Here is an 11,755-nt window from a genome sequence, read left to right as displayed (position 1 = left end):
ATTATCTCAGTAAGAAGTTCACCCCGTACGAGGCCCCGTATTCTTTATTAGAACGCACATGTTGTGCTTTGACTTGGGTATCTCAGAAGTTAAGACATTACTTCTATACCTATACTACATATCTCATATCAAGGATGGATCCTTTGAAATATATCTTTCAGAAGCCCATGCCCACCGGCAAGCTGGCCAAGGGCAAATCCTGCTGAGTGAGTTCGACATTGTTTATATAACTTAGAAAGCGGTCAAGAGACAGGCACTAGCAGACTACCTCGCTGAGAATCCCATGGATGGAGAATACAAACCCCTGAAAATGTAGTTTCCTGATAAAGAGGTATCATTCATAGGAGAAGACATCGCAGAATCCTATGACGGTTGGAGAATGTTCTTCGATGGAGCGACAAACTACAAAGGAGTCGGCATAGGAGCAGTCCTAGTGTCAGAAACTGGTCAGCATTATCCGGTGTCTGCCAAACTCAGGTTCCCGTGCACCAACAATATGGCCGAGTATGAAGCTTGCATCTTAGGACTCAAAATGGCCATTGACATGAACGTTTAAAAGCTGCTAGTGATTGGAGATTCAGACTTACTTATAGATCAGGTACGAGAAGAATGGGCAACCAAGAACTCCAAGATACTCTCATATCTGCATCATGTATAGGAATTGAGAGAGAAGTTCACGAAGACGGAATTCCATCATGTACCCAAGGTCCAGAATGAGTTTGCCGATGCATTGGCTACCCTGTCATCTATGATACAACATCCAGATAAGAATTTCATTGATCCATTCCAGTAAAGATCCATGATCAGCCAGCTTACTGTGCCTATGTTGAAGAAGCAGCAGACGGAAAGCCTTGGTTTCATGATATCAAGGAATATTTGACGAAAGGAGAGTACTCGGAGCTTGCTAATCCTATTCAGAAACGCACACTTTGGAGATTGTCCAACAACTTCTTTCACAGCAGAGGAATACTGTATAGGAGGACTCCTGATTTGGGACTATTAAGATGTGTTGACGCAAAGGAAGCATCCAAGCTACTAGAGGAAATTCATGTTGGGACCTGCGGTCCACATATGAACGGTTTTGTCTTAGCAAAGAAAATACTCTAGGCTGGTTACTATTGGATGACTATGGAAATGGACTGCATCCAGTATGTCCGGAAATGCCACCGCTATCAGATACATGCAGACGTGATAAAGTACCTCCAAACAAGCTTAACACAACAAGCTCACCGTGGCCGTTTCCAGCCTGGGGAATGGACGTTATTGGACCAATTGAGCCTGCTGCATCCAACGGACACAGGTTTATCCTAGTATCCATCGACTATTTCACCAAATGGGTCAAAGCAGCATCCTACAAGGAAGTAACTAAGAAAGTCATGGCAGACTTTGTCCGCAACCCTATTGTTTGTCAATTCGGAATTCCGAAGTCAATCATTACTGATAATGGCTCCAACCTCAACAGCAACTTGATGAAAGATATGTGTGAATCTTTCAAGATCAGACACAAGAATTCCACAGTCTACAGGCCTCAAATGAATGGAGCTGTAGAAGCCGCCAACAAGAATATCAAGAAGATATTGAGGAAAATGATAGAGAAGCATAAACAATGGCATGAGAGGTTATCATTTTCTCTATTGGGGTATCGTACCACAGTCCTCACATCAACCGGGGCAACCCCCTATATGTTGGTTTATGGACAGAGGTTGTCATTCCCGCTGAAGTAGAAATTCCTTCCCTAAGGATCATACAAGAAGCTGAGCTCGACGACGCAAAGTGGGTAAAAAGTCATTATGAGCAACTTTCCCTTATATATGGAAAGAGAATGAATGCAGTTTGCCATGGTCAACTCTATCAGAACAGAATGTCCAGAGCCTTCAACAAAAGAGTCAAGCTAAGACAATTCACACTGGGGCAGCTGGTGTTAATGAAAATCTTTCCGCATCAAGATGAAGCAAAAGGGAAGTTCTCTCCCAATTGGCAGGGTCCATACATGGTTCATCGGGTTCTGACAGGAGGAGCCCTCATACTTGCAGAAATGGACGGAGATGTCTAGCCGAAGCCGATCAATTCAGATGCAGTCAAGCACTACTATCTGTAATCTTTATGCTTTCCTTATATGATATAAATTGAACTACGCCTGACCTGATTCCTTTTTAATAGGGGATACGTAGGTAGCCCTATGGATTCAGTCACAATTTAATAAAATTTTTATTTCCCCCGCAATTGGAAACTAGGGCAGAATTTTGAGGAGGACCCTCAGAATTCCGAAGTAACTTTAGCCGATCATCGTACAAGCAACAGTCAGAAATGTCAACCCATCAAACTGGGGCAGAACTTTGATGAGGACCCTCAAAATTCCGTAGCAAGAGAGGTTGTAATGTCCCGAACCACGTCACAGTCATTGGTTCATCTAAAAGCTATTTTTAATTATGAATTTATGTCATACTTTTACAAAATAATGCATGTTTATTATTAAAACTACTTTGTTTAGCAACACTACCCCAATGATACGGATGATATCACCAGATCAAAGCCGAACGAGTCAAGCAAAGCCAGCGGGGATACGAATTAACCTTCCCCCTTACAAAACTCACGATTTTTCTTTGGATGCAGGTACTAGGATTGCGAAATCATTAAACATACCGTACGCCCATGGGACCAAAATTGTTCAAAAATACGATTCTTAGAACTGTTGCACTTGCCAACATTTGCTACCAGCACACACAAGTAATGCTCTGTATGTCACAATGCTCCTAGTAATCACAACGCCGCAATCTGCTATCAACTAAGAAAATTCTACTGTCATTTGTTATCTTATTTCTTGCATAAAGCCACCATTCTGCCTTCCGAGACTAAACGGTGTCTCCATCTGCATTTTCATTGCATAAGGCTACCATTCTGCCTTCCGAGACTAAACGCTGTCTCCATCTGTATTTTTATTGCATAAGCTACCATTCTGCCTTCCGAGACTAAATGCTATCTCCATCTGTATTTTCATTGCATAAGGCTACCATTCTGCCTTCCGAGACTAAACGCTGTCTCCATTTGCATTTTCATTGCATAAGGCTACTATTCTGCCTTCCGCTCCGTCTACATTCTTGCATTGCATAAGGCTACCATTCTACCTTCCGAGACTAAATGTTGTCTCCATCTGTATTCTTGCATTGCATAAGGCTACCATTCTGTCTTCCGAGACTAAACGCTGTCTCCATCTGCATTTTCGTTACACAAGGCTACTATTCTGCCTTCCGAGACTAAACATTGTCTCCATCTGCATTCTTGCATTGCATAAGGCTACCATTCTGCCTTTCGAGACAAAACGCTATCTCCATTTGCATTGCATAAGACTACCATTCTGCCTTCCAACTTGCATAAGGCTATCATTCTGCCTTTTGAGGTTAAGCTCTACCTCCATCTACATTTGTATCTTTGCATAAGGCTACCATTCTGCCTTCCGAGATTAAGCCCTACCTCCATCTATATTGAATAAGGCTATCATTCTGCCTTCCAAGGTTAAGCTCTATCTCCATCTGCATTCACATTTTGCATAAGGCTATCATTCTGCCTTCCGAGGCTAAGCTCTGCCTCCAATTTTCTTCGAAACTAAGCATTATTTATATCGTTTTTCTTACGGGCTAAGCTCTGCCCTTCAATTCGCAAGACTAAGATCTGTCTTGTCTGCATCATACTACTGTATCTCTCATGGGCTAAAATATTGCCAACTCATCCGAAGGTGTCATTGTTCAGAGGCACCATCTCTATATCCCGAGAACACCATGTCATGGCCTAAGGATCTCTTTCAATCTTTTGCATATCATTATTCAAAGGCGTCATGGTTCGAAGGCACCATCCTAATAGCCTGAGAACATTATTCCATGTCTTGCGAATCCTTTATCATACGCTTCATGGCCCAGGACGTCATGGTCTAAGGACGTCATCCTCACCGTCCAAAGACAACATTCATGGTCCGACGGGAATTTGCATCATGTTTAAATTTATGCACAATATATGCTTGTATTGTTTCTAATAGCAAGTAAACCGGCAAGAAACGACCATCCCAGCAGGAGCGATCCCACTCCAGTTCCCGCAGCCTTATCAAACCTGACCATTCCTGCAAATTGTTCACTCACCCGGCCCTAGATATTGCGTTCGTTCTTGAAAAGTCTTCATCAATATACTCCGCCGATGGATCCTGAACTACATACAGCCTGATTCCTATAAACCAAGTATATGTAGGCAGCTCAGAAGCCAGGGTGCGGCCTAACCTCTTCAAACTGTTTTGCTCGGTCAAAATTAGCTATCATTTCTTTACCCGAAAACTCCTTCATCCTTCCCGGGTAAAGAGGGGCAGCTGTTGATACCCAATTTTTTCCTATATATATTTCAATATGCAAAATACCTTCAAAATAGCACCTATAGGCATATATAAGAATGTCCAAAGGTTGTTCAAAGGTTTTATTATTTTTTCATAATTTTTAAAGGTTTTGATTGATTTATTTCCCTTTTTTTATCCATAAAATCCCAATAATTATTTCTAAAATTATTATTTTTGATGATTCATCTATTGGATTTTTATATTTATGCCAAAATATGGCTAATGTAATTTTTACATATTTTTAAAATTTTATTTAGTATTTTTAAAGCTAAATTGTATATAATTGCAATATTAGCCCTTTCGAGATTTAGTTAGGTTTTTTATTTATAAAATGGGGTCATGTATTTTTAAATTATTAATTATATGTTATAAATCATTTTATATTTTTTAATTAATTTTCAGAAGCCATTTATTATTTTTTATAATTTAAAAAGAGGACAATTGTCTATTTAAATAATAGCCCATTTGTATTTCAATTTTAGCCTAAATTGAATCCCAATTACCCTGCCCAATTTTAATTTAAACCCGACCCTTACCCAATTAAATCCTACCCAAACCCGAATCCCCACCTATCCCTTTTAATCTTGGTCGGTGATCATTCAGATCAACGACCACCGTTCCACCTTACCATTTTTAACCCCAAACGACCCCTTACCCTAAATCATTTCCACCAACCCGCCACCTTGAATCCCCTTCCTCTCTTATTCTCTCTACAACCTCACCTAAACCCTAGCCGTTGCCGCCCAAATCCACCCTAATCCCTTTCAATCCCCACTCAATCCATGGACTCCCACGGTTGTTTGAGATGTATACCGGTCTCCTACATCTTCTGGTGGCCCATTTGTGTGATTTCATGGACAGATTTCGAAGATATCTGGTCCAATCCTTGCTAAACCTCTATCTCTGGTCTTTTTCCGGCCATCCATGGACGTTCGAGTCAGATCCTTGACTTTTTCGGCTAGATCGGTAACTTTTCAAAGTCTTTCTCACTTTTTTGGGTTCTCTGAAACCCTAACCTTTAAGATCTTTCAATTTTCTTTCAGATATATCTTAGATCTGTGTATATTATGAACCTCTTAAGTGTTTTCCTCAAAGGCTTTCCGATTTTTCAAAGCGACTCTTCGTCTTCAACGATTAGGGTTTTCTCAACCTCTTTTAAAAGGATCTCTTCTCCAATTTTTAGTATTGTTATATGATTTTGCCATGTTTAAATGATTTGTTCATGCTTTTCTACTACCTGGTTCATCGTGTTAAAACTCTTGGTATTTTTGAGTTTTATCTGAGTTTTGAAGTTGTCTTTGTTTGTTTGTGTGTATACTTGTTTTTCTTTATGTTTGAATCCTTTTCCTTGTTTGACTTATCTGATTCTGAGTACTTACCATTCTTTTAAACTCGACTATTGTTAAAACCCTAATTTCTTAAAAGGTTTTCCTCACTTGTTACTATGAGTTCTTTACTTATTTCTTGCTCTTTTGACCTGTTAGACTGGTTTCTTTACTTGGGTTCTACGTGTGAGCCATGACTGCTTGACCTTGTTGATTACCATGCTTTAAATAGTCCCTAGCCTATTCATGTCACTCTTGTATGTTTATGTTCATTTAATTTGCTCTTTTTTGTCAAATATGTTTGACCTTGTATGTCTAATACGCATGTTCCTTCCTTTCTATTTATATGTTAAAGTGCAGAATCATGACCACTTCTTGATTGATCTTGATTTCCTCAAGTTACGATTAATTGCAAAAGTTTTCTTATAAACCCTTAATTTCACTCGTTTTATTTAAATTGATTGATTCCCTTCATTTGCTGTGATATTTTACCCCTTCTGAATCCTTTCCCAAAATTAAGTATATTTTGTACTTAGACTCAAATATTTGCTTTATACTTTTACTATCCCTTATATGGTCAGAAATCAATCTTCCTCGAATTGATTTTCTTTCCTTAATTATCCGTGTTAGTATCCGTTTGAGCAGTAATTCCTTGATTAAAGGGAATACTTGCATTAATAGGATTCTGATTGTGATTATTTCCATATTTGTATTAAAACTTTATTAGTTACCTTATTTTTCTACTCGTTTTCAAATCTATAAATACCCTACCCTCTTTTCTTTAAACACACGAACAATTGAGTTCAGAACACATACTTACACACTCAAAAACTCTCCCTTTCTCTACTACTACGTGTGCTACTGTGTTTTGTCTAGCCGGCTGAAAGCCAAGGCTAGACTGTGGAATCTTATTTGCCTTATCTTTCTGCAGTTTGATTTCTCAGCTGGTATGTCCTAGTTTAATTTTAAAGCCTCAACAACAACATGCTCCTTTAATTGTTTCATCTTCTTTCATTTTGGTCTATTTCTACTTGTGGTTCTGTTAAGTTACATTACCAGCATGTTATAATGTTCCCCCTTCCCTTTAGATTAATGCACTCCCCTATGTGTGTTTCAAAGCATGCCCTGTCAATCACTTATTGTGTACTTGTCATCCCAAGTCCCTATCCTTTTAATGTGCTTATGTTCTTTCTGACTAGACTATAATCATGCCAGTATCAACAATTGTTGTGCATGTCCTACTAGTCCTAAGACCCTTGATGGGGTTATGTGTTTACAGTCAAATGTCTGTGTGTCCCAAGTCCCTTGACCCCTTTTGTGAGTACTGATTCTGTATGTGATCCCATTTTGGAAGTTTTGAGTTTTATTTGCTACTACGACTGGTTTCAATCACCTCTGTTAGTAATTGCTTTCCAAAATGGACAATCAATCCATCTTTTAAACAAATCCCTTTCAACGTGTGTTCTGCACTTTCACTATACTCTTAGAATCTAGGTTCTGTCCCTCTTGTGTGAGCATTGCTTTGGGACCCTTAAGCTCCCTCTGAACCTGGACACATAAGGGCTGGCTCTTCCATACTGCACTTACTCTATTTGGTTATGCAAATCTGGGTGTGAGCACTGTCCGGGATCCCTTGAGGTCCTTAAAGAGCTACGACACACCCAGATATGAGAAGGCTTTGGAACAACATTGACATTTGAGGTGGTTTATTCCATAACTCAGAGAGGAAGTCAGAATCAGGCTTCCTGTAGTTTTAACTTCTTATTTTTACATTTTTCTTACGTAATTCAATCACACGGTCTGTAATAATTAGTAAACAAGTATTGGGTTGGATAGTGAAAAAGGATGAGAAATATGCATGCTATAGTTGTTAAAGGGTAGAAAACATGTTATTAGGTTTACATTTCCAAATCGTGCAATAAAAACCATGTCTAAGAATTCATACAATGCATTAGAAATCATGTTCTTAGGATTCATGTTTCTTGCTTGAGCATCTCATTCATTAATCCATGCTTTATCTCTATCGCTTAGAAATCCTGCTCCTAGGGCAATAATAACATTGCTATAAAAGATGTATTCACAAAGTTATATTCTGATAATTCAGCAACTCATGCATACATTTAGAAATCATGTCTTAGGGACTCTGTTTCTTTAACAATCCTGCCATTCACATATGCATATTAGATATCATATCTAAGATCCTGTTTACAATTCATCCAAACGCCTAGTTAACTACAGATTCATGAAAAAAGTAGTAAAGTAATAATTTTTGCACTGCATTTTTATGAATAAAATTGGCAACAACTTCTGTGATTAGAACAACCTGTTGAGGTAATAATCATCTGCAACTGTCTTAATGACTTGGAATGACTACTGCATATGGTTTCACGCCTAGGCAAGCCTTAGGTAATAATCTGACTAAAAAGAGAACTGCCTTTGTTTAATTATCAACTGCTACAACCAGTAGGTAGGCCTGATTCAGACTTTTTATCTGAGTCATATAATAAATTTGGTCCTGCTTCAACAACTTAAACACCCTGCTTTAGTATTTTTTAATTCAGACCTTAACTGTGTATAAGTCATGCTGTTTGTGTGAATTATTTGTGGAGGTATAACTAAGTCTTCTATCTGCTTACATGTTTCCCCCTAATTATAGTCTTATATGTTTTGTACGTCGCTTTAGCATTTTTACCTTTAGAACTGAGGTCTGCCTAGAACCACCTTCTTTTAGGAATAGGAGTCCTAAAATTCCTCCGGGACTAATAGAAAGGGACGGGTAGCAGCATGCAATAAGAGTCGAGACCAATCATCGCTCTAATTACCTTTACGGGGTGGGAAAGGGTAGATATGGATATGATGACCGGTGTATTAATAACACATGTAGCCCCTCTTTTGAGGAGTGTCATACCGGGTATTGCATTGACGTGATCCATATTATAAACAAACCTAGGACCCCCCTCACTTTTACATTCTCAAGTATGTTAAAATTGTAACTCTTTTCAAAATCTCGCCTCTTTTTTGTTGTTTTCTTATATATGTGTATTAAAACTTAAATCCCTACTATTTGAGCCAATACTTGCCTATTTGTACAAATTTATAAAAATTATCTGGCCGGGAACCACACTAGTAGATCCTGAGGGGTGCCTAATACTTTTTCCTTAGGATAATTTCAAGCCCTTACCCTATCTCTGGTTATCAAACATAGTTGTAGATGAACAATATAGGTGTCCAAATGCACCTTAAATCATTAGGTGGCGACTCTTCAAAAAATGCAAAGACCCGTTCCCAAAAGGAATGAGTTATCCTATACCGAATGTCATAAACCCGCTTTTCCGATGTGAAGAGGGAAAAAGGGGGCGCGACAAGCAAAAAAACCAAGATATAGTGCTAAAATTGATTGACAATAAAGAAACAGGAGGTCTTTAAAGAAAAGTCATTGACAAACTCAGAACCCTTCCAGATCTACAAAGATCGGACGGATTCATGTCCAAAGATTAGGATTTTGGGGAGAAAATGGAGGGGTAAAGAGAACCTCTTTTCGAACCAGAGATTTGAACCATGGGATTTCAGTAGAAATAACTTGAAAACCATGGACGAACCCTTGAAGAGCTTTGAACGAGATCTGGACCAGATCTCTTCGAGTTCCTTCCACAAGAACCACATAATCGAACAACCAAGGGGATAGGAGACAAGTAGAGGCTTCGTACAGCCATAGGATGCCATATATCAGACATGGATCAAAGGATTAGGGCTTGGTTTTGGGTGACGGCGATTGGAGATTAGGGTTTTGGTTGAGAGTATTTGAGAGATGAGAGGAACATATGATGGCGGTGAAAGGAGGAAAAATGAGTAGGTTTTGGGGGGTGTAGGTTAGTTTATTTTAGGAAGGGGAGATCTGGACCATTGATCAAAATGATCAACGGCCAGGATCTAAAGAGCCGGGTCGGGTAGATTTGTTATGGTCAGACGGGTATTGGGCCTGGGGCTTTTGGGGTGGTTTAGGGGTTAAAATTGGGCTTAGTTAATAGGCTAAGTTTTAAATAAAAAAGGCTATTTGTCAAATACGGAATTAATTGCTAAAATAATTTTAAAAAAATAGTTAATAAATTATAAAAAATGCTTTTAATATATGGAAATGTTTTAGAGTAATTACATAATATTTAGAAAATATAAAAAGCTATTTTTCTTGTAAAATAATGTAATAATGCATGCATAGGCTATAATTGCAAAATAATTGCAATTATATCTTAAAAAATACAAATGTGGCTATTTGTGCAATAATTGAAACTTAATACGAATGCAAAGGATAAAATTAAGCCAAAAAATTATTAAAATCATTTTGTGATAAAGTTTAATGATTGTTTTATAAAATAATTGCTGGGAGAAATTAGTTAAAATATTTAAAAATATAGAAATTTTATGAAAATACCAATTGATGTCAGGCATAGTTTTGAAAATATTATGGGAAAAATTGGGTATCAACAGTCATGGCAGAGATTGGTTACCGAATGCCCTATGTATTTCCAATATCTTTGGAAAAAGAAAGGATGGAAGCCATCTGGTCAAGGGGCTTTGAAGGATTTGAAAGAAAATATGGCCCTTTTAATTTCAATATCTATGAGGGGGCTATCTAAAAAGTTTAGGTTAACATTATTACAAGTAGAGGGGTTTCCTAGAGGATTAATCCAACTTGTTAGGGAGTGAGAGGAAGTAAATGTAGATGTAAAGTAATTGAGCACATGAGACATAATAAGATGGTGTTCATTGATCCAATTACCAGTATCATCCTTAAAGAAGTTTATTTTGTTTCTTATTTTTCTATTAGTCGCCGAGATATGGGTACTAGGGTCACCTTCATTTAATCACAAGATTCTAGACCTTAATTTCCAATAATCTTCTTTTATTTTTAGGATATTATTGTATTCCTTTTTTAAATCATTCTCCAGATTACGAGGAAATTACTGGTAGTATAGCTATTGGAATTCTGGATCCCTTGAAGTCTAGCAAGTAATTTTTTCTTTTTTTCCATAATGTTACCAAAGGTGTTGTTTTTCCAGGGTTTTAATTTTCCACAAAGTTTAGGCTGGCTTTAAAGTAATCAGTTCCATACCAATTTTTTCTACCATTGATTGCAATTCAGAATGTTTACACCAAAAGGTCTCGAGCATAAATAGTATATTAAGAGTCAACCTATTTTTTAAAATTAATTCAACTAGAATAGGATTATGATCTGAGTAAGTTTTGTGTAAGTGGATTATAGAGATTTTTGAGAAGAGCTCAATCTATTTCTCATTCCCTAATATTTTATCTAATCTTTCCATTATAAGCCCTTTATTCTTCTATCTGTTATTAGACCACGTATACTTACACCCTTTAAACCCTAGGTCTATTAAATTGCAACTATTAATTTTTTATCAAATGTACCTAGCTCTACTGTCTTTAATAGGTTTTCCACAAAAAATTTCATTTGAGGTTGTCGCGCCCCCTTTTTCTCGCGAAATTGGGTTTAGGACATTTGGGAGGACAACTCGTTCCCTTTGGGAATTGGGTTTGAATTGGAGTCGTCACCTAATGATTAAAGTGCATTAGGACACTAGGATGGAATTGATCTAGAAAACCAGAGATAGGGTAAGGGCTACAAATTATCCCGAGGGGAAGGTGTTAGGCACCCCTCAGGATCTACTAGTATGGTTCCCGGCATGCTACAATTGTGACTTTGAGTAACAAGTAGGCAAATAGAAATTTTAATATAAGGGGTTTTCACGTAATGGTTGCAAATAGATTAAAGTTTAAAGAAAACAAAAGGAAGCTGAATTTTTTAGGAAAATATTTTGAAAATTCTAAAAAAATAAACAAATAAAGGGAGAGGGGGTTCCTAGGTTTACAAATAATATGGATCACCCCACACAACATCCGGTAATCACTCCTCAAAGAGGGGCTACACGAGATGTTATCGTGTGGTCATCATATCAAAATCTACCCTTTCCCGCCCTGTTAAGGTATTAAAGCGCGGAATGGTTTCGTTACTTATTGCATGCTATTACCCGCCCCATTC

Source organism: Nicotiana tabacum, chromosome 3, assembly GCF_000715075.1.
Source record: "Nicotiana tabacum cultivar K326 chromosome 3, ASM71507v2, whole genome shotgun sequence".
NCBI lineage: Eukaryota > Viridiplantae > Streptophyta > Magnoliopsida > Solanales > Solanaceae > Nicotiana > Nicotiana tabacum.
The sequence above is the reverse complement of the archived record's forward strand: the minus strand, read 5'-3'. Positions refer to the sequence as shown.